The following is a 22,536-nucleotide window of genomic DNA, read 5'->3' as shown; positions in this document are numbered from 1 at the left end:
GAAAAAACATGTTTTTCCATGACAGTATCCCTTTAAAGTAAGGAATGTAGCAACAAAAATCAAATCACTTGTATTACAAACCAAATCAATACTGATGACTAGTATTAATACTTAGGCCAGAGTAATTCTATTTCAAAGGGCTGAAAAATTCCTAGTTTGGGGTCAGAAAGAAAACATTTCCTTTTTGTTAACGGAGAAAGGCTAAAACGAAGTAAGCTTTATCAGAAAGGACTATATAAATGCATCAGTAAACCCTCAAAGTAATGTTGCTCTGAGTCCTCTGTCAAACACAGCTTTTCTTTCCTTCTATTGTATATACATGGACTTCTTTATCAGACTTCCTGTTTCAGCTTAAACCTCCAGAGCTAAATCTTGAGCATGCTCAGTTTGCTCCTCTCCACTCCCTCCTCCCAGCCCTGCTGTAATCTGAGGCCAAAGCTATAAATGAGCAGGGAGAGACTCAGGCAGGAAGTGATGTCACACAAAACCAATATGGCAGCTGCTATCCTAAACAAACAGAGTTTCTAGAGCTGTTTACTCAGGTATGGTAAAGCATTCTGCAGAATAAATATAATATTATAGCTTGCACTAGTGTGGCTAATCTATTTGCAATAAACTGCCTTGGTAGCTTTCCTTCTCCTTTAAAGGGGTTGTTTACTTTTAAGTTAACTTCTAGTATGATGCAGCGAGTGATAAACTGGGACCATTTGCAATTGGTTTTCATTTTATTTGTGGTTTTTGAGTTAAGCTTTTCAATCAGCAGCTTTACATTTTGCAATTTTATATATCTGGTTGATAGGGTCCAAATTACCATAGCGACCAAGCACTGATTTGAATAAGAGACTGAAATATGAATAGGAAAGGGCCTGAATAGAAATAGGAGTAATACAAAGTAGCAATAGCAATAAATATGTAGGCTTTCAAAGCATTTGTTTTTTTAGATGGGGTCAGTGACCCCCATTTGCACGCTAGAAGGAGGTAGAAGGTGGCAAATAATTCAAAAACTATATATATAAAAAAAGTGACGGGCAAATGAAATGTTGCTTACAATTAGCAGACAGTTAAATTAAAGGTGAGCCACCACCCCTGTAAGTAATATGGAGATGGCTATGGATATTTGTTTTTTACCCTTGTTCTGTATGAACTACAAGTTAATTGGGTGGTTCACAATAAAAATTAACTTTTAGTATGTTTAGTATGTTATTGAATTTCCTATTCTTAGCACTTTTTCAACTGTTCTTCATTTTAGTTTATTGATTATCCTTCTCCTTATATTAGGGGGAGCACCCAACATGCTATAATTTAGGGGCCATTGGACAACAGATTTAGGATTATATAGCTGTATAACTCTATAATCCAAAAAGAGTACAGGTATGGGATCAGTTATCCGGAAACCCAGAAAGCTCCGAATTACGGAAAGGCCATCTCACAAATACGAAACTTTATCCAAATATTCCAAATCTTTAACAATTATTTCACTTTTCTCTGTGATAGTTAAACTGTACATTGTACTTGATTCAAATGAATATATAATTAATTCTTATTGGAGACAAAACCAGCCTATTGGGTTTATTTAACGTTTACATGATTTTCTAGTAGACTTAAAGGGGTGGTTCACCTTCCAAATACTTTTTTCAATCCAGTTGTTTTCAGATTGTTCCCCAAAAATAAATAGTTTTTCAATTACTTTCCATTATTTATTTTTTACTGTTTTTCCAAAATCTAAGTTTAAATGTTCCTGTCTGTGGTGTTTTAGTCGGACAGCTCAGTAATTCAGATGCAGACTCTAAACTGTTTTGCAACATTGATTTCTCAATTCAATGTTCAATGATTTTTCAATGATTTCAACAGATGATTTAGCCCTCCCTCCCTCGGCTGCTTCAGAAGGTGAAAAAAGACACTTGACAAATCAATATTATAAAAACAGTCACACATAGAAAGTCATTGGAAAAAGTCATTATTTCTTGTGTTCTGTCTGAAAACAAGTCGTTTTTTTAAGGTGAACCACCCCGTTAAGGTATGAAGATCTAAATTATGGAAAGATCTGTTATGTGGAAAGCTCCAGGTCCAGAGCATTTTGGATAACAGGTCCCATACCTGTATAATTTAAACTGTACAGCTGTTCATGCTCAAGTCTGGAAAGTATCCTTTTATATGCTGAATATTTCTGTGTACCTATACTACAATTTCTCACAATAAAGTTTCCTTTTGAGCAAAAAAAACAAGCAAACAAATTAAAATATTACAGACAAATTAAATTATATTAAAGGGGTGGTTCACCTTTATGGTAACTTTTAGTGTGTCGTAGAATGTCCAATTCCTAGCAACTAGAATGTCTTCATTATTTATATTTTATCGTTTTGGTATTATTTACCTTGTTCTTCTGGCTCTTTTCAACTTTCAAACAGGGGGTCACTGACCCTATCTAAAAAAAAAATGCTCTGCAAGGCTACAAATGTATTGCTACTTTTTATTACTTGTCTTTCTATTCAGGCCTCTCCTATTCATATTCCAGTCTCTTATTCAAATCAGTGCATGTCCAAATTACCCTAGCAACCAGACTGCTGAAATTGCAAACTGGAGAGCTGCTGAATAAAAAGCTAAATAACTCAATAACCACAAATAATAAAAAATAAAAACCAATAGCAAATTGTCTCACAATATCACTCTCTACATCATACTAAAAATTCATTTAAAAGTGAACAACCGCTTTAAATTAAATTTAAAATACCCCTTTTGAGGAAAAATTTCTTTTGCCCAGCACCATCATTTTGCATTTGCTTGGGAAACCAAGGTCCCCGAATCTCCTGTAAATTATACAGTGAATAAAGTACCCCCTTTTGTAAATTATAAGGATATTATAAGTTAACGAGTTTCATGACCATATAAAAACACGAGGCCGAGTGTTTTTATACAGGTCATGGAACTCCGAGGTTACTTCTAATATCCTCATATTTTGCAACTGGGGGTACTTTATTTATTATAACACACAAGTTTTAGTGAGTCATGTGACAGAAATGACATCAGAACTCACTGTTTAGAAGGATATAATTTACTTTTGTGTATTATATCTGTATAAAGAGTGCTTAACGATGTCATCAGTTATAAGTGTATAAACACATGATATCTGAACCTCATATGCCACAAAGAAATAGCACAGAGATATTAAGATTTTCATGGAAAATAATGGCTTTATATAAAGCAAGGCGCATTTAATAGCATCTCATTTCATATAGAGTACCGTGTACTTCAGAGTTGCTGTTCAGGTTCTATGAAAAAACATGGTTTATGAGTTTAGTAGGCGGCAGGATCAGCTGAATTAATGAAGGCTAGTAAAACCATTAACCCTCGGGAGTGCTGTCTTGCCATATACTGCAGATGGAGTTTTGCAGCAACGGGATGAGCTGCTCTCTTTAATTTGCGTCTAAGAGTTTTCCAATGATCTGCCGAGAAAACAAACACGTCTCACGAAGACGCCACAGCAATGCAAAACCTATTTAATTACAGCTACAAGGAAGTTCGTCGAGAAAATCAAGGAGGACTTTAATGGACAGTGTGAGATGAGGAGTTTCAGTGATGTAGTGTCTGTGAGCAGAACCCTGGCATCTGCTCTCTAGGAATCCCATCTGCATGAGAGTGTTGCTAGGGCATGAGAGTGTTGCTAGGGGCATGAGAGCAATTGCTAGGGGCATGAGAGTGTTGCTAGGGGCATGAGTGTTGCTAGGGGCATGAGAGTGTTGCTAGGGGCATGAGAGTGTTGCTAGGGGCATGAGAGTGTTGCTAGGGACTTGAGAGGGTTGCTAGGGGCATGAGAGCGTTGCTAGGGGCATGAGAGCGTTGCTAGGGGCATGAGAGCGTTGCTAGGGGCATGCGAGCAGTTGCTAGGGGCATGCGAGCAGTTGCTAGGGGCATGCGAGCAGTTGCTAGGGGCATGCGAGCGTTGCTAGGGGCAAGAGAGTGTTGCTAGGGGCAAGAGAGCGTTGTTAGGGGCAAGAGAGCGTTGTTAGGGGCATGCGAGCATTGCTAGGGGCAAGAGAGTGTTGCTAGGGGCAAGAGAGCGTTGTTAGGGGCAAGAGAGCGTTGTTAGGGGCAAGAGAGCATTGCTAGGGGCAAGAGAGCATTGCTAGGGGCAAGAGAGTTGCTAGGGGCATGAGAACGTTGCTAGGCGTTGCTAGGTGCACAAGCCTAGCAGCACGGCATGAAAGCGGCTGCTAGCAGTCTCCCATTGCCAGAGGACAAGCAGCGCGTTACTTACATTCCCCTGGTGCTTATGTTTAACTCGTCCTCTGCCTTGTGTGGTTTAGTGAAGGCACCGTAAGCATTTCTGTGATTCCTCCCCTCCCTTCTGTTGTGAATTCCCTGGAAAGTCAGCATGACTAAGAGAAGGAATTACAGTGCTCTCGCCGAGAAAAAAAATACAACACCCTGATGCTCTGCTTTCCCACAATGCACTACGTTACAGTCATTTTCTGTCCTGTCACCGAGCAACGGTGTGTGCATGGCACCCTATAATGACGGCATTATGGCAATAAGCAATGGAATGCAGTTACCGGATTACCGGAACTTGTGATAAGTTATCTCTATCTGTGAAAGTGTTTGCCCAAATTACACCATGACTAATGAATTCTGTTCCCAATATACCCTATATGCATCGAGTTTGATTGTGTAAAGCTAAGGACAGATGTAGCAGATGGATACAGAGAATCCGTTCCTCCTCCGCTATGTCATACGCCTGCACCCGCATACACTTCCAACGCTCGGGTTGCACGCAGACGTGGAAGATTTTGGTGGTGAAATGCAAGAGTTTGCATTTTGGCAACAAAATAAACTGCATCTGCCTGCACCCTGAGCAGAGGTAATGTATCTGGGTGCAAATGTACGGAAGCAGCTACGTCTGTCGCCTAAAGCTGGCTATACATGGGCTCTCCGACAGGCTTCCACATCCAATATCTGTCTGAAAAGCGCCCAGGTGTCGATTATGCAGCTCAGGGCCGCCATTAGAAATCTCTGGGCCTAACTCTGGGCCTAGTGGGCCGCCCACCCCAGATCCCGCCCACTCTACACCACAGTTAAAAGACCACATAGGCATCAGCGCTAAAAAGGTAACCCCACACACACAAGTTATGAAAAGCTATTGATGGTTAGGGCCCCCTTATAAGTTAAAAAAAAAACTGTGGCGCAAGGGTTCCCCCATAAAAGTTTAAAAAAAAATTGGTGGTCAGGGCCCCCCTACAAGTTAATAAAAATAATTGGTGACCAGGGCCCCCTATAAGTTAAAGGAAAACATTTGGCAACAGGGCCCCCCATAATTTTTTTTAAAAACAAAACATTGGTGCCAGGGCCCCCCTTACATGTTAAAAAAAATTAATGCTGCTCTGAGTCCTCTGTCAAAAGAAACACAGCATTACTTTCCTTCTATTGTGTACTCATGGGCTTCTGTATCAGACTTCCTGTTTTCTGCTTAAAGGAGAAGGAAAGGTACCGAAGCAGTTTAATGTCAGTAGATTAGCCACAATAGTGCAAGCTACAACACTATTTATTCTGTAGAGTAAACAGCTCTAGAACATCTCTGTTTGTTTAGGATAGCAGCTGCCATATTCACTTGGTGTGACATCACATCCGGCCTGAGTTTCCCTTCTCAGTCATAGCTCTGGGCTCAGATTACAGCAGGGAGGGGAGCAAACTGAGCAGGCTCAAGCCCTAGCCCTGGAGGTTTAAGATGAAAACAGGAAGTCTGATACAGAAGCCCATGAGTACACAATAGAAGGAAAGAAATGTGGTTTCTTTTCACAGAGGACTCAGAGCAGCATTACTTTGAGGGTTTGCTGGAGTATTTATACAGAAACTTTCTGATAAAGTTTACTTAATTATAGCCTTTGTATATATGTATGTATGTATAACTTTATTTGTAAAGCACTGTTAAGGAGCAGCATCGCTGTACAGTGCATAAAAGTACAACATATATATATATATATATATATATATATATATATATATATATATATATATATATATATATATAAAAGTATACATGGGGGAGACAAATCACATAGTAAATATATACAGAATCATAAGACAAAGAGCTTAAGTGCTATGTGGTAAGAGACATAGTGGGAAGGAGGTCCCTGCCCCGTAGAGCTTACAGTCTAAGTGGATGGGAGGCTAACATACAGGCACAAATTGGATGAAAAAGTGCACAAGGTAAGGCATAGTCAGTAGGGATAGGACTAGGCTAATGTTCTAGTGGTCCAAAAGGTAGACTCTTAGTTTTTCTTGAAGAGATTAAGAGAGGATTCCTTACGGAGGAATTCAGGGATGGAATTTCAGAGGTAGGAGTAGCAACATAGAAGGGTTTGAGACGAGAGGTGGCAGTGGAAGTGGATGGTGTGAAGAGACAGAGGCTCTGAGAAGAGCGGAGAAGACGACCAGGAACGTATAGTGAGACAAGAGAAGAAATGTAGTGGGGAGCAGATGAGTGAAGGGCTTTGAATGTTGGTAGAAGGGTTTTATATGCTATCCTTTGCTCAACAGGCAGCCTTTCTTTCTCCTTTAAGAAGACAAGAAAAGCAACACTACTAAAATAACTGACCCTGGGTCACAAGGCCTGAGCCAGACAGACAACTTCCATGACCTATGTTGTTACATCAGTGCAAGGAGAACTCTATTAAGCACTTTTTCCCCATGACTCTACAGTTATTACAAGATTTATTTTCTGAAAAAAGAGGAAAATAAGAAGGCTGGAATTTTTTTTATAGAAAAAAGTGCCAAAACTAATTCCTCTTTTTTGGCAGATCTGTTCATTTTGGTGAGAGATGACGTAACATTTTCCTTGGAATTTGGAATATATTTTGGGCCAGCTAACGTGGATCACAAGATGTTGCAGCGCTAGCTAGAAGTCAGCCAGAGAGCCACAGGCAGCCTGTCAGTGCTTGAAAAAATATATATAAATAAATATAGGTATTGGGTTGGTTTTTCCCACGCTCCCATATCTGGCAAAATCTGATGCCGGAATACTACTTCATTTAGAAGCTGGCAGTGAGCTGCCTTCCTGACCCTAAGTGAAGAGACCAAACAGATTTAAACTTTGGATTGCTCTTCTCCAACCCTTCAACCAGCTGCCTTGTTTCTATGGTAAACAATAACCTGGCAACCAGATAGAAATTGAAATTTCAAACCAGAGAGCTGCAGAACAAAAGGATCTCATTTTAAAACTATTGTTCACACTAAACTATAACTTTGTTTTAAAGGCAAGCATCCACTTTAAGCTGCTTGTTGTAAGAAAGCCACGAGGTAAACATCCCAAAAAAACCAATGTCACATTCTCTGCTCATGAAACTGCAACAAAGATGATATCTGGACTAATAATTAAGACCCACTGTTGCTTTGGGTTAAAGCACAAATGTGTATTATATATTCTAAACTATAAAAGAATAACAGGATTTATTAAAAAAAAAAAAAAAAAAAAAAGATTATATATAAATATAGAGCAATTTTGAAGCTAAGCTTCAGTGCAATAAATGCTGACACAAATTACAGGTATGGGATACATTATCTGGAAACCCGAATTATGGAAAGGCCGTCTCCCATAGACAATTTTTTTTAAAAAAATGTATTACCTTTTTCTTTGTAAAACAGTAGCTTGTACTTGATCCAAACTAAGATATAATTATTCCTTATTGGAAGTAAAAACAGTGTACTGGGTTTATTTAATGTTTACATGATTTTCTAGTGGACTTAGGTTATGAAGATCCAAATTACAGACAGATCCGTTATCTTGAAAAAACCAGGTCCTCAGCATTCTGGATAAAAGGTCCCATACCTGTACTTGGATTTGTATTATTTACATTAAACCAGTTCTATAACATGTCCTTTGTACCTACGTTTTTACTCCACAAAAGGATCACAGAACAAATGCCCTCTGCATCCTCTTTTCCTTAAATGACCTGAATGATAATTAAGTGTTTAATGATTAACGCCACAACATAAGAAGAAAACAGGATATTGCTTAGTAGCTAAAAAAATTAGGATCTGTCTAGGGGTCTAGAAATGATGGATTTAAGCTTAAGTTAAAACCAAAACCAGAAAGAGAAAAATGGATGGTGCCAAGGGATTACAAACATTATTTCTGCATGCCAGGCTCAGTATGGAATCCGTTATCCGGAAACCAGTTATCCAGAAAGTTCTGATTTATAGAAAGGCTGTCTCCCATAGACTCCATTTTATCCAAATAATACAAATTTAAAAAAAAAAAAAAAAAAAAAAGGATTTATGTTTTCTCTGTAATAATAAAATGATACCTTGTACATGAATTAACCGGAGATAATTAACCGGAGCCTTTCGGGTTTTTCGGATTTTCTAGTAGACAAGGTATAAATTTTCAAATTATGGAAAGATCTGTTATCCAGAAAGCCTCTGGTCCCAATCATTCTAGATAATAGGTCCCATACCTGTACTAGGTTTGTGCTATGTGCCCAGTTGTCACAGAAAAGTGGGGCAAATGTCCCTTGAAACACATTCTACCACCATTACAGGAAAAAAACAACCTTTAAATAGGGTTGCCACCTTTTATGAAAAAAATACCGGCCTATCTATCTATATATCTATCTATCTATAGATAGATATAGATACATATATAGATATATACTGTATATATATATATATATATATATATATATATATATAGATAGATAGATAGATAGATAGATAGATAGATAGATAGATAGATAGATAGATAGAGATATAGATATATAGATATATATATATATCTATCTTTTTTCCCTATTAATATCATTGGGATCGGCCATCATTTTTACCGGCCAGGTGGCAACCCCACTTAACAACCCCAAGCAGTGCCCCAAGATAATACTATAGATATTCTGAGAATAATTATTGCTACCATTAAAATTGCCTAAAACATCACTGTTTGTAATATCCTTCCAGTAGATCTAAAATAGGAAAATGTACCTACAGGTACTGACTGAGAAGTCATATTACAAGGGATTAAGGTAGAGACAACACGGCCCTTGGGACAGTAATCTAGGAAAGCATTAGGACACAAAGCTAAACACAGACAACTGTCAAGAAATGTGCTCCCAAGGGACAGCAGTAGACTGCAAACAATGATCCTACTAGCGAATCTCATTCCCTGTGGCCAAATTAATGAAATTATATTCCATTCCCAAGCGCCATGCAGAGAGCAAAGGAAAGGCATTTAAAGGAGGCAGTATGTACACAGAATGTACACAGAACGGCTTGCAAACTCAACTGCATTTGAACATCTTTAAGAAGAAACAAACCCTTAAAGGAAAACTATGTAGGTCTCTATACAAATATATAGCATAAAACAGCTCATTTGTAAAACCCTGTTTCATGTAAATAAACCATTTTCATAATAATATACTTTTCTAGTAGTTGGGTAATCCTAAATAGAAAATTGCCATTTTAAAAAAAATAAGGGCCGCCCCCTGGGATCCAACGATTCACTGTGCACACAAACACACCATACATGTTCGGTCACATGAGCCAATTAACAAACAGAGTTGTGTCTTTTGCTTCATCACTTCTTCAAGTTACAGTATGGGGCAGATTTATTAAAGGTCAAGGTGAATTTTCGAATGAAAAAAATTTTAATTTCAAGTTATTTTTTGTGTACTTCAACTAGGGAATAGTCTAAATTTGATTTGAATTAGAAAGAATATAGAAATTATCATGTACTGGACCATTCGCCATCTAAAACTTGCCAAATTGCTGTTTTAGCCTACGGGGGGCCTCCTAGAACCCAATTGGACTCCATTGGTGGACTTTGAACACGGACATATTCGAGAAAAAAAAACTTCAACTTAATTTCGGCTGATCTTTTTGAATTTCGAAGTTTTTTCAATTCGAAATTCGACCCTTTTATGACATCTTTTATTGTACAGTAATCTGGCGCTGAAACATGTGAACCTCTAATTACCAAGTGGATAATTATCCAACGGCATAGAATTTTTTGGAAAGCACGGGACCATGCGACCGTACATGGATAAATATGAACACGTGTTAAAACCAAGCTGATGAAATATTTCTAACCCGACAGACCAAATTACTTGTCAGTTTTATTGTTTGATTTGATGTCAGATCTATTGGTGTATTTACTTTACTGTATTGCCTGCAAATGTAATTTAAACACAATAGGAATCATTTTTACTTTTAACGGCAGTGTGCAAAGACTAAAATTGGCCACAGATGCATCCATTTTGTTGCATTTTGCATGCTGCCTTTCTTAAAGTAAAACTATATCTCTGAACAATGTAGGTCTCTATAAAAATATATGCACACATATATTGCATAAAAAAACTCATATGCTTCATGTAAATACTTTTTATAATATAATATACATATTTTAGTAGTATGTGCCATTGGTTAATCCTTAATAGAAAATTGCTACATAAAGAAAAAAAGGTTCACCCCCTGGGATCCTACGATTCATAGTGCACATCGTACATGTTAGGTCAAATGAGCCAATGAAAAGACCGAGTTCTCTCTTTTGCTTCCACACTTCTTCCTGTTACAGTTAGAGCTGCAGTATTTCTGGTCAGGTGATCTCTGAGGCAGCACACAGACCATCATGAAATGGTGGCTCAAGGCAAGAGATGTAAAAGGGCAATATTTACTTAAGTTTATATATTTACCAGTTTGGTAAGATTCTTTAATATGCCACTTAATTTGATATAAATCTGTTGCTTAAGTGTTCATTTCGGGGGTATAGATTTCCTTTAATAAAAAAAACCCCTACCCCCCTACCCTACATATACCCTCTCCCTCTCCCCCCCCAGTCTAGCTATCCCCTCCCCCCGGCAAATGCCCCTAACTCTTTAGTTACTCCTCGATGCAGATTCTGTCCAGCGGAGTTCACGGCAGCCATCTTCTTCTCTTCCGAAATCTCCGGAATGAGAAGATTACCGAAGCGCCTGAGGATGTCACTGGTGAACTCCGATGGACAGAATCTGCACAGAGGGGTGAGTAAAGATTTAGGGGCATTTGCCTGGGAGGCAGCTAGGCTGGGGAGAGGAGGGAGGGGGTAGGGTTTTTTTAATTTTTTTATTAAAGGTTTGTTTTCTCCTTTAAGGCTGCGCATCGAAAGGTCCACTATATGAGCCAGGTTGCAGAACTTTCCCAAATATACCTACCTCAATGTCACGACAACAGGGAAAAAACTTAAATCGAGTTTAGTCTAATTTGATTTGGGTTGGTAAAATTTGTATGATTTTAAGAGATTACATTTTTTTTTATCAAAGGGGGAACTCCGGCTTCCAAACCAAAATTTGATCAAGAGGCCCATATAACACAGACTCCCCTAATATACCCATCACAGTTACCTGTTTCTTCAAAAAGATGAATAAATGCCGTTTTCTATGCTGAAATCCAGCTGTTTAACAGTTCTCTTTCTGCATCATTTGAAATCCTGGCAGGGAAGGAGGGACTAAACACTGATGTGACAAATTGTAACAACTTCTCCACAGCTTACAGACAGGAACTACATAACCCACAATGCATTGCACTGTGATGTTCCTTTCCGTATTGAAATCATCACGCGTGCAGGGAATTGTGGGGTTTGGAGGATGCAGGCTAAAGACAGATGGCTGCTGATACAAAGTAACAGTAGTCAGCCAGCTCAGCAAAGTAGTCAGACAGATCAGCAGGAGAGCAGAAGGCTAGGCTTAGGGAACTGTCAGAAACCATTAAAAATTAAGAAAAGTCTGCAAATATTTTAATTGATTTATATTGCAAAGTTGCTTATTACGTTTACTTTTCAAAAAGCTTGAGTTAAGTTTTTGTGGAGTTCCCCTTATCAAATTTTGATAATATTCGAATTTATCAAATTAAAAAAAAAAAACCTCACATGAATTTGAAATTCAACCTTTAATAAATGCACCTCTATATGTTCAAGGACCCATAACACACAGGACAGAAAGGCCATTAGCATTAGCTCCCACCATGCTCAGTCAGCCAATCACAGGTTTGTACAAGTTTTAAAATGTATATTAATCACATATATGTGCACCACGGAAACTAGTTCCCAAAATGAGAACATGTAGTCATAAAGGTGTGTGTAACCTTAGCAGCGATGATGGGAAATAATTATGATGAAAGCCTTATGAAATTCTCCAGTGATCAGATGCCAAAACAAACAGTTCCACGGAATCTGATTTTAAACCTCCCAGCATTTATATGCAGCCACTGGATGATGAAACCAAAAGAAAAATTTATTTTTGTGTATTGAACTGCAAGCAGCCAACAGTTTACCATCTTAACCAGATTAATAAGCCCCCACTATTCTCGTACACAACAAATACTCAATTGTTAATATAATTTTATGCACAAGGCCCTACTTAAAGGGGTTGTTCACCTTTGAGATAACTTTCAGTATGATGTAGAGAGTGATATTCTGAGACAATTTGCAATTGGTTTTCATTTTTTATTATTTAAAGTCATCAGAAAACATGTTTTCTTCGTATCAGTTAATAGTGCTGATCCAGCAGAATTCTACACTGAAATCCATTTCTCTAAAGAGCAAACAGATTTTTTTATATTCAATTTTGAAATCTGACATGGGGCTAGACATTGTGTCAATTTCCCAGCTGCCCCTGGTCATGTGACTTGTGCCTGCACTTTAGGAGAGAAATGCTTTCTGGCAGGCTGCTGTTTTTCCTTATCAATGTAACTTAATGTGTCTCAGTGAGACATGGGTTTTTACTATTGAGTCTATTGAGACATGGGTTTTTACTATTGAGTCTATTGAGACATGGGTTTTTACTATTGCCTGGTAGATCTTAGATCTACCAGGCAGCTGTTATCTTGTGTTAGGGAGAGCACAAGTCACATGACTTGGGGCAGCTGGGAAATTGACAATATGTCTAGCCCCATGTCAGATTTCAAAACTGAATATAAAAAAATCTGTTTGCTCTTTTGAGAAATGGATTCCAGTGCAGAATTCTGGAGCAGCACTATCAACTGATTCATTTTGAAAAAATTTTTTTTTCCCATGACAGTATCCATTTAAGGTTTTTGAGTTATTTAGCTTTTTATTCAGCAGCTCTTCAATTTACATTTTAAACAATCTGGTAGCTAGGATCCAAATTACCCTAGCAACCATGCATTGATCTGAATTTGAATAAGAGACTGGAATATGAATAGGAAGATGGCCTGAATAGAAAGATGAGTAATAAAAAGTAACAATACATTTGTAGCCTTTACAGAGCATTGGTTTTTTTAAACTGGCCATAGACGCAAGGATCTGATTGTACGAATCGAGGATTCGTACGATTTTCGCACCGTGTGTGGAGAGTCCCGACATTTTTCGTCCAGCGGAGATCGGTCGTTTGGTCGATCGGACAGGTTAAAAGATTTCTGTTGGCTGCCGATAATATTTCTACGTGTATTGCCGATCTGACGATTTTCAGAGGAAGACTGTCACTAGATTTGGGTGGACCTAACTATCGTACGATTGCTGTCAGGGGCAGAACATCGGCTGATCTGTTCTTTTACTACTTTATTTGACCGGAATGGTTAGTGGCAGGTCGGGAGATGGGGAAGTCCGATAGTATGTTGATTTGTACGATCGGATCTTTGTGTCTGTGGCCAGCTTTACAAGGGGTCAGAGACGCCCATTTGAAAGCTGCAAAGAGTCAGAAGAAAAGGGCAAATAACTATAAAACGATATAAAAAAAAATGAATGAAGACCAATTGAAAAGTTAGTTAGAATTGGCCATTCTAACACATGCTAAAAGTTACCTTAAAGGTGAACAACTCCTTTAATTATCTAGCAGGCAACGTGTAGGTTAACAGGTTTGGCCTTATGCTTTGGGGTAAATATAAAAATATTACCATACCTCCATACATTTAGATTTAAAGGACAAGGAAAGGCTGAAATGAAGTGTAATTCATTCTAACTGCATCTTCATAAAGTTTTCGTAGAACTTACTGCTTCTCCTATCAGTGTTTTCCTTCCTCTGTATGCTGCTCCGTTCAAAACCTGCCGGCAGTACTAGGGTGACGTCACCAAATTCTTTGCATTCCATCCTCACACTGCCCCAGGCAGAAGACCTATGGCTTTTTCCATTCTAAAACTACGCGCAGCCGCATTCCACTTATGAGCCCTGCTTTGCTTCCTTGATTGACGTTGATTTAAGGAATCACGGTTGGAGGATTTTTGACGCATGCGCAACAGGTTCCCTTGGTGTCAGCCCTACGATGTATGGAACGGAGACATTTAGAAGTGTAGATTTTATCTCTGCAAATGTCTGTAAAGCTGGCCATAGACGTTGAGAGTTTTAAAAGATCAGATCCTGATCGTGAGACCACGATCTTCTCAGAACAATCGTACGAATTGACCATCAACTAAGAAGACCAATGTGGCAGGAAAACAAAGGGGAGTTGCCTGCTTGGCCCTGCAAACATAGATAGATTGCACTGGGACCGACAAAGATTTTTTGACCTGGCCGATCAATTTCCCGACAGAAAAATCGTAAGATGTACGATCGTTTGAATACCACTAACCGCACGATAATTTCGAAGGATTGGTCGGGCTTCCCTAAAATCGGTCGTTCGGCAAGAAGAATCGTCGCGTCTATGGGGAGCTTAACACAGAATTAACGTAGCGTATGGATTTTTATTCCTGCAAAGATTATGGGGTAAGCTTTCCTTCTCCTTTAAAAAGGGGAGGGGCAGTTTAGGCAATGCTATTGCTCTGCAGTAAGTCTGCCCACTTTTCAGCAAGGTATACACCAGACGCTAATTTATATTAACAATAGTAGTGTTTCTGGATCCATGATTCTGAATTTTCCTGCCAAAACTGGAAGAGTTGCCAGGCATGCAGTTAATTCAGCATTATGTGCATTTTCTAACCAGGTTTCATCCATTTGCAAGATTACGGTCCAAATTACCGTCATATTTGAGAAGCCTGCAAGCATTCCACAGAAGGGTTACGGTAGGACTACACTGACGTTTTCGACGCGATCCGACGTGCTGCGGCAAATCACATGCGACAAATCGTATGTAACTAGGGATGTACTGAATCCAGGATTCGGTTCGGGTTTCGGCCAGGATTCGGCCTTTTTCAGCAGGATTCTGCGATTCCTTCTGCCTGGCTAAACAGAATCCGAATCCTAATTTGCATATGCAAGTTAGGGGTGGGGAAGGAAGTAAAAAAAGTTTTCCCCTACCCAAAATATGCAAATTAGGATTCGGTTTGGTATTCGACCAAATCTTTCAGGAAGGATTCGGGGGTTCGGTCGAATCCAAAATAGTGGATTCGGTGTATCCCTACATGCAACAGAAATAATGTCTACCTCTTTCCAGCTTTTCTCTTTTCCCAGCAGACAGAAAACCTATTATAACTCCACGGGAGATTTTATTGGTTGGCGTTGGATCAAGAAAAACGCATCCTACAAGTCGGGTGTAGTCCATGGGTCAAAATAGAATATAATATAAACTATACAAAAAAATTTCCATCCGTCGAGACCTGACACGAATGTCTGATGCAAACACTAATTCTGCGTCTTCATCCAACAAGTTAAAATTTGATGGTGTCTGGCAGACTTTTTTTTCTCAATGAAATACATTGAGGGGCAGATTAATCAAGGGTCCAATTAAAAATTAGAATTTTCAAGCATTTTTATGGTCAAAATTGTCAGATTCGACTAGGGAGTTATTCAAATTCGATTTTCAAAAAAATTTTAATTTGATTTTCGAGATGTATCATAGTCTGGCCCTTTAAGAATTCAAATTCGACTATTCACCACCTAAAACCCACCGAATTGGTCAACGGGAGTCGTTGTTTGCAGCCTTCCTGACATTTGAGATTTTTTTTTTAGAAAAAAAACCTCGAATCGAGTTTTTAAAATTCGAATTCGGGTTGCTATGGGCTACTGCTCCTGGGCAAACTTTGTACTTTTTACTTCATAAGCCCCAATGACTGTTGGATGTAAACCATACCTCCCAACATTTTGGAAACGGAAAGAAAGACAAAACACTTTTGAAGATTGTCTACGTTTTTTGACCACACCCCTTTGTACGGCCACACCCCCTACTTACCATGCCCATTTTATAAAATTTGCCAGGTTATCAAAGTTTGAACACATTTCTGTAGATTTTATGTTTTACTACAGTTTTACTAATGAAGGTGAATTGCCCTTTAAGCTGTGAGTCTAACATGCATGCTGCATGCTCGTTCACTAATCACCTGATAATAATGTAGGTTTTAAAAGCAGAAAACTTTAGTACTTAAAATGGCAGCGTTCCATGAGAATATCCAATGGCACATATTAGAAAATATACCTTTCATAACAAGGATTTATTTATATGAAACAAATAAATTCTGTTATCCAGAATGCATGGGACCTAGGGTTTTCCAGATAACAGATCTTTCCATAATTTGGATCTTCATTCCTCAAGTCTACTAGAAAATCATGTAAACATTAAATAAACCCACTAGGCTGGTTTTGCTTCCAATAAGGATTAATTATATCTTAGTTGGGATCAAGTACAAGTTACTGTTTTATTATTACAGAGAAAGGGGAAATCATTTTTAAAAATTTGGGATTATTTGGATAAGGGTTTCCAGGTAACGGATCCCATACTTGTTCAGGAATAGGACCTGTTATCCAGAATGCTCAGGACCTGGGATTTAATGGAAAGGTGTTCTTACTTACTTTAATTTGGATATCTCTATACCCTAAATCTATTAAAAAAAAAAAAATTCTGCCTCCAATAAAGATTAAACATATAAAGGGTAAATCAAATTCAAAATTTGCCTAATGAAAGAAAAAAAATTCTAAGCAACTTTCGTATGACAATCTTTCCGTGACATAAAACTACACCCAAAAATGCAAGCACGGTAATATCTAATGTGCCTGGGTACATTACTTTATAAATATACCAAAACAGGACATAATGTTGCCATTATTAAGGAATTTTTCAGATTTTTTTTTTTACCAAAACTAGAATTTATTAAATATAACTATATTATTTAAAAAAGCACAATTTATTCGGATTGGGGGAAAACTCGATAAAATCGAGTAAAGACCTGAAACGTACAATTTTTTTTTCCCCAGAGGTTTTTCCCGAAAAGTCCAATTATTTCGGATTTTTGCCTGGAAAGCCTTAAATAGTCAGATTTTCGGGCTAATTCCAGCACTCTTTTTTGCCACTCTGACTTTAGTAAATAACCACCCCCTTAATTTCTCAAATACCATAATTCCCAAAATGTAAAGGTTTTTTTTTATTATTTGCATCATTGCTAAATCCACGCCAGATGGGAAAATAAACAGGACAATGCCACTTTGCTGCAGAAAAATTGCTTAGCAACAATATTTAAAAAAAAAAAAATCTAACAAATATTAGTCATATGCAACCACAGCTGGGCATTAGTGATGGGCGAATTTGTCCTGTTTCACTTCGCCGAAAAATTTGTGAATTTCCCGCAAAATTTGACGCCCACGTAAATTTTGATGCTCAGGGCAATTATGGTGCTTGCATCGATTTTGGTGCCGGCGTTAAAGTCAATGGGCATCCGAATAATGTTGACACGCGACGGTTTTATGCGAGCGACTTTTCCAGTGCGCGTCTAAAAATTTTTGAAGCCTGCGAATTTTATTTGCCGGCGGAAATCACGGAAATTCGTGCCTGCCGAATTTATTCGTCCGTCACTACTGCCCACACCTTGTTCTTGGTTTTTTTTGGGGGAACTATTTTTATTTTACAACTCCTTGAGCTGTGTGGGTCCAGTACATCCCGGCTGCAGCAACCAGGTGCTGATCTCCACACATGTCTATAGTCAGTACTGACGACCCAGTTCATAACCCTTTAATTAATTTGATTTATAAGACTGCCAGACACCACGCTGCGGTGGGAATGCTGCTCCGTGCACCCACCCCTTCTTTCCAATATATGTCTCAACATATTACACTGTCTGTGATCATGACGGAAGGATTCTTGTTTTTTTTTAATTTTTTTAACTCTTTCAACGCAGCACAGTGAGTTTGAGATTATAGATAAAAGCCTTATGTGACAGTATTCCGTTCATCGGAAAGCCACTCTCACCGCAGAGCTGTGGAGAAACAAATGAAGTATTTAACGTGAGCTACATTAGAGGAAGCCTGCAAGCTTGTGCAAGCACAGGGACGTAATCCTTAATGCAAATACAGCTTTAAAAGCTTGACAAAATACAGGAATAAAAGGTCAAAGTAATGTGATGCTGTAAGTGGCTTTATATACTCAGATGATGAAGTAAATAAGTTGCACGCTCAGCAGCTGATAATTGCTGGCTAATAATACAGAGCAGAATAGTCTGTTAATCATTTTTAATGGAATGTGTACAATTTAGACAGCCTGGTTATTAGTCAATGGGGCACCTGGCAGGGTATATATGGGAGGGACAGAGTTGTGTAATGTTGGATAAGGCTGTATTTAAGACTTTCATTTCTCCAGCGTGCATAAGGGCACTGGTTTCCTGGTAACCATGTGATTGAAACTATTTAAAGCACTGGTATTTAGTACTACTGATTATCATGGAGATTCCATACCAGGTAGTGAGAAAAGCAATAGACAGGGCAAGACTATATTCTTATGCTATGTTAATGTAACAATAAATGGAGGGAAGGGCGGGTTAAGATGATTTGGTGACTATATGGCAGCTTCTTTTCATACGTATAATTACAGAAGAGGAAACACACACACACACACCTACCAATGCAGATTATTGCCAATAGATTAGCCACAATAGTGCAAACTATAACACTATATTTGTTCTGCAGAATGCTTTACCATATCTGTGTAAACAGCTCTGGAAGCTCTCTTTGTTTAGGATAACAGCTGCCATATTAGCTTGCTGTGAGATCACTTCCTGCCTGAGTCTCTCCCTGATCACTCGTAGCTCTGGGTTAAGATTACAGCTGGGAGAGGGAAAAGGGAGTTGGAGAGGGAAAGAGGAGCAAACTGAGCATGCTCAAGCCCTAGCCCTGGAGGTTTAAGCTGAAAACAGGAAGTCTGATACAGAAGCCCATGAGTACACAATAGAAGGAAAGAAATGTTTCTTTTGACAGAGGACTCAGAGCAGCATTACTTTGGGGGTTTAATGGTGTATTTATATAGATATTTCTAATAAAGCTTACTTAGTATTTTTAGCCTTTCCTTCTCCTTTAAAAAGAGTCAATACAGTAGAACCCCCTTTTTACGTTTTTCAGGGGACCAGAAAAGAATTATGTAAAATCGAGGAAAATGTAAAATCAGGGAAATGTGTTATAATATATAGGTGGGACCACAAAACACCAATGTAAAATGAGGGGAAACTTAAAATCAGGGGATGTAAAATGGGGGTTCTACTGTATTTATTTTAGATAACCATCTCTATAAAGAGGGACACATTTAGACAAGTACAGCAGAAATATCTCTGCAGAACTGTCATAGCTCTGACATGTATTATGTGAATGCGTGTGCGACATGAAAGCGAAAGTGAAAATGACTGACAGGGCTTTTTCTCACGTTCATTTTTTCTTTTGCCCAACTGAAGTAGAGTTTAGGGTGAAAACCAAGAATAAGCTACTACAGTGAAATTCAACTAAGCAGTAAAGGCAACTTTTTAAGTTTTCTTGGATTTTCCACTGAAACTGCAGCTCTGCCTTGTGCCTTATTAAACTAGAAAATATATAGAAAAACAAAATACAGCCCTTTTATAGAACTTCATGAAAGTATTGAAGAAACAGTAACATCAAAAAATGCAAGCTCAGATTCGGGGAGATTAGTCGCTCAGCGACAAATCTCCTCTTCTTCGGGGTGACTAATCTATCTGAACTGCCTCCCGTCGGCTAGAATGTATATTGCCGGCGGGATGGCAATCGGTGCACTTTGTTTTCCGAAGTTCCCTCACGAGGAAACTTCGGGCGACTTCGGAAAACAAAGCGCTCTGAGTGCCATCCTGCCGACAATTTAGATTCTAGCTGTAGGGAGGCAGTTCAGGGAGACGACTAAATCTCCCCGAATCCGAGTGTCTGCCCTTACCCTAAAAGTAATACAAATATAATGCAGTGTTGCCCTGCACTGGTAAAACTGGTGTGTTTGCTTCAGAAACACTACTATAGTTCATATAAACAAGCTCCTGTATAGCCATGGGGGCAGCCATTCAAGCACAGGATACACAGTAGATAACAGATAAGTACTACTATAGTTTATATAAATAACCTGCTGTGTAGCCATGGGGGCAGCCATTCAAGCACAGGATACACAGTAGATAACAGATAAGTACTACTATAGTTTATATAAATAACCTGCTGTGTAGCCATGGGGACAGCCATTCAAAGGAAAAAGGGCTCAGGTTACACAACAGATAAGCTCTGTAGAACATAATGGTGTTATATGTTATCCACTATTTATCCTGTGCCATATAGACTTTTTTCAATTTCCGTCATTACTACACAGCAGCTTGTTTATATGAACTATAGTAGTGTTTCTGAAGCAAACACATCAGTTTTACAAGTGCATGGCAACACTACATTATATTTTCATTACTTTAAAAGACTTCTTTTTTCATTTTTTGGTGTTACTGTTCCTTTAAGGAAATGGAAAAGAAAAGCCAACAGGAACATACTGGGGCTTAGATTTGAGGGGAATCATTACGGACTTCTTATTGACACTTATTATCACACTTATTGACACTGTTCCTGACAGCCTGGAAAGTGTTTTAACAAATTGGCACATTGATCTAAGGCTTTTGGCTTTTGATTTTCTTAATGTTCCAATCAGTCAGGATTCATTTGGATGCAATTCGTTGGGGTGTGAGCAGCACTGGACTATAACCAGCAGCTAATTTGGTCAGTCCAAAAAAAGATAGAAGAGGGGTGCATTAATTTTAACAGTGCTTAGCTATGGGGGTACAAATAATAAACATTTTCTGTGTTACGACAAAATGAGCAGTAATAAGTACAATAATTTGGTCAGAACTATTTTTTGAGTGGTAACCATCAGAGCAATAAACTAGGAATTGCCACAGACTCAGAGGGTACAAATATGTTGTTACTAGATGCTCTGACCTTAGTACAAATCATAATAAAATGTACAACAGAGGTTTCTGAAACTGTAGGTGCTGACCCCATGCGGAGACTTGGAGCAGTGGCTATAAAGGCCCATCCAGAAGGTCCATTAGAGTGAGGAATGGGCCTTCACACTCCTAAGTACACCTAAAAATGAAGCAGGAAGGGCGAGATTTGGGGTGAATATGTATTTCTAGATATTCGTGAAACTATGGCTGAATGACTGCTACATTGATATCTCTGTAAGCATTTCATGAGCTAATAGGGGCATTTAAAGGAAAACTATACCCACTAACAATGTAGGTTTCATTTGTAAAACGTTGCTTCTTGTAAATAAACCATTTTCACAATAATATACTTTTTTAGTTGTATGTGCCATTGAGTAATCCTAATTGGAAAATTGCAATTTTAAGAAATAAGGGCAGCCCCCTGGGATCCTACAATTCACGGTGCACATAAACAAACCAAACACGTTCGGTCAGATGAGCCAATTAACAAACACAGCGTTCTGTCTTTTGCTCCCACTCTTCTACCTGTTACAGTGAGAGCTGCAGCAACTATCTGTTGCTTATGTATTCATTTTGGGAAGTATAGTTTTCCTTTAAGGGCTAGTCCACACGGGGAGATAGCCACGCGTTTGCGGTCGCGGCGACAAAGCGCCGCGCCAGTCGCCGCGACCGGCGCAGGCGACAGTTTTGTATGGGCGCCTATGTAAAAACGCCTGTGCTAACCACACGAGGCGATGCGCTTTTCAACAGTCGCCTGAAAAAGCCTGGCGAGGCATTTTCAGGCGACTGTTGAAAAGCGCATCGCCTCGTGTGGTTAGCACAGGCGTTTTTACATAGGCGCCCATACAAAACTGTCGCCTGCGCCGGTCGCGGCGACTGGCGCGGCGCTTTGTCGCCGCGACCGCAAACGCGTGGCTATCTCCCCGTGTGGAATAGCCCTAAGGGGGAGTTTAAAAGAGAATTAAACCCTAAAAACGAATATGGTTAAACATGCCATATTTTATATAGTGAACTTATTGCACGAGGCTAAAGTTTCAGCTTGTCAATAGCAGCAATGATCCAGGACTTCAAACTTGTCACAGGGGGTCACCATCTTGGAAAGTGTCTGTGACACTCACATGCTCAGTGGGCTCTGATTGGCTGTTGAGAAGCTAAGCTTAGGGCTCGTCACTAATTATCCAGCAGAAAATGAGGTTTTCTGTAATATAAGCTGATGATTATTAAATTCTGATGCTACTTGCACTGGTTTATGTGGTGCCATGTACTAATTAGCTGTAATAATTACTAATCAGCCTTATATTGTGACATTTCTATTCTGTATTTACAGTATATTGCAAGTCGGTCCATAAGCTCAGTAAATAACAGCAGCACAGAGGATGTGCAGTGAAGATGGGGAGCTACTGGGGCATCTTTGGAGACACAGATCTTTACTGCTAAAGGGCTGTGGTTGCCTTGGGCTGGTA

The 22,536-nt window shown here is 38.9% G+C and overlaps 1 protein-coding gene across 2 annotated transcripts in view; it reads right to left on the bottom strand.

Moving 5' to 3' along the window:
- The window catches only part of LOC108700317 (bromo adjacent homology domain-containing 1 protein), a 110,770-nt gene that overhangs the window by 21,350 nt on the left and 66,884 nt on the right, over positions 1 to 22,536 (bottom strand). The gene's annotated exons all lie outside the window — the stretch shown is intronic.

The sequence above is a fragment of the Xenopus laevis genome, chromosome 8S, assembly GCF_017654675.1.
Source record: "Xenopus laevis strain J_2021 chromosome 8S, Xenopus_laevis_v10.1, whole genome shotgun sequence".
Lineage (NCBI taxonomy): Eukaryota > Metazoa > Chordata > Amphibia > Anura > Pipidae > Xenopus > Xenopus laevis.
Note: the sequence above shows the minus strand (reverse complement) of the source record. Positions and strands in the feature narration are given on the sequence as shown.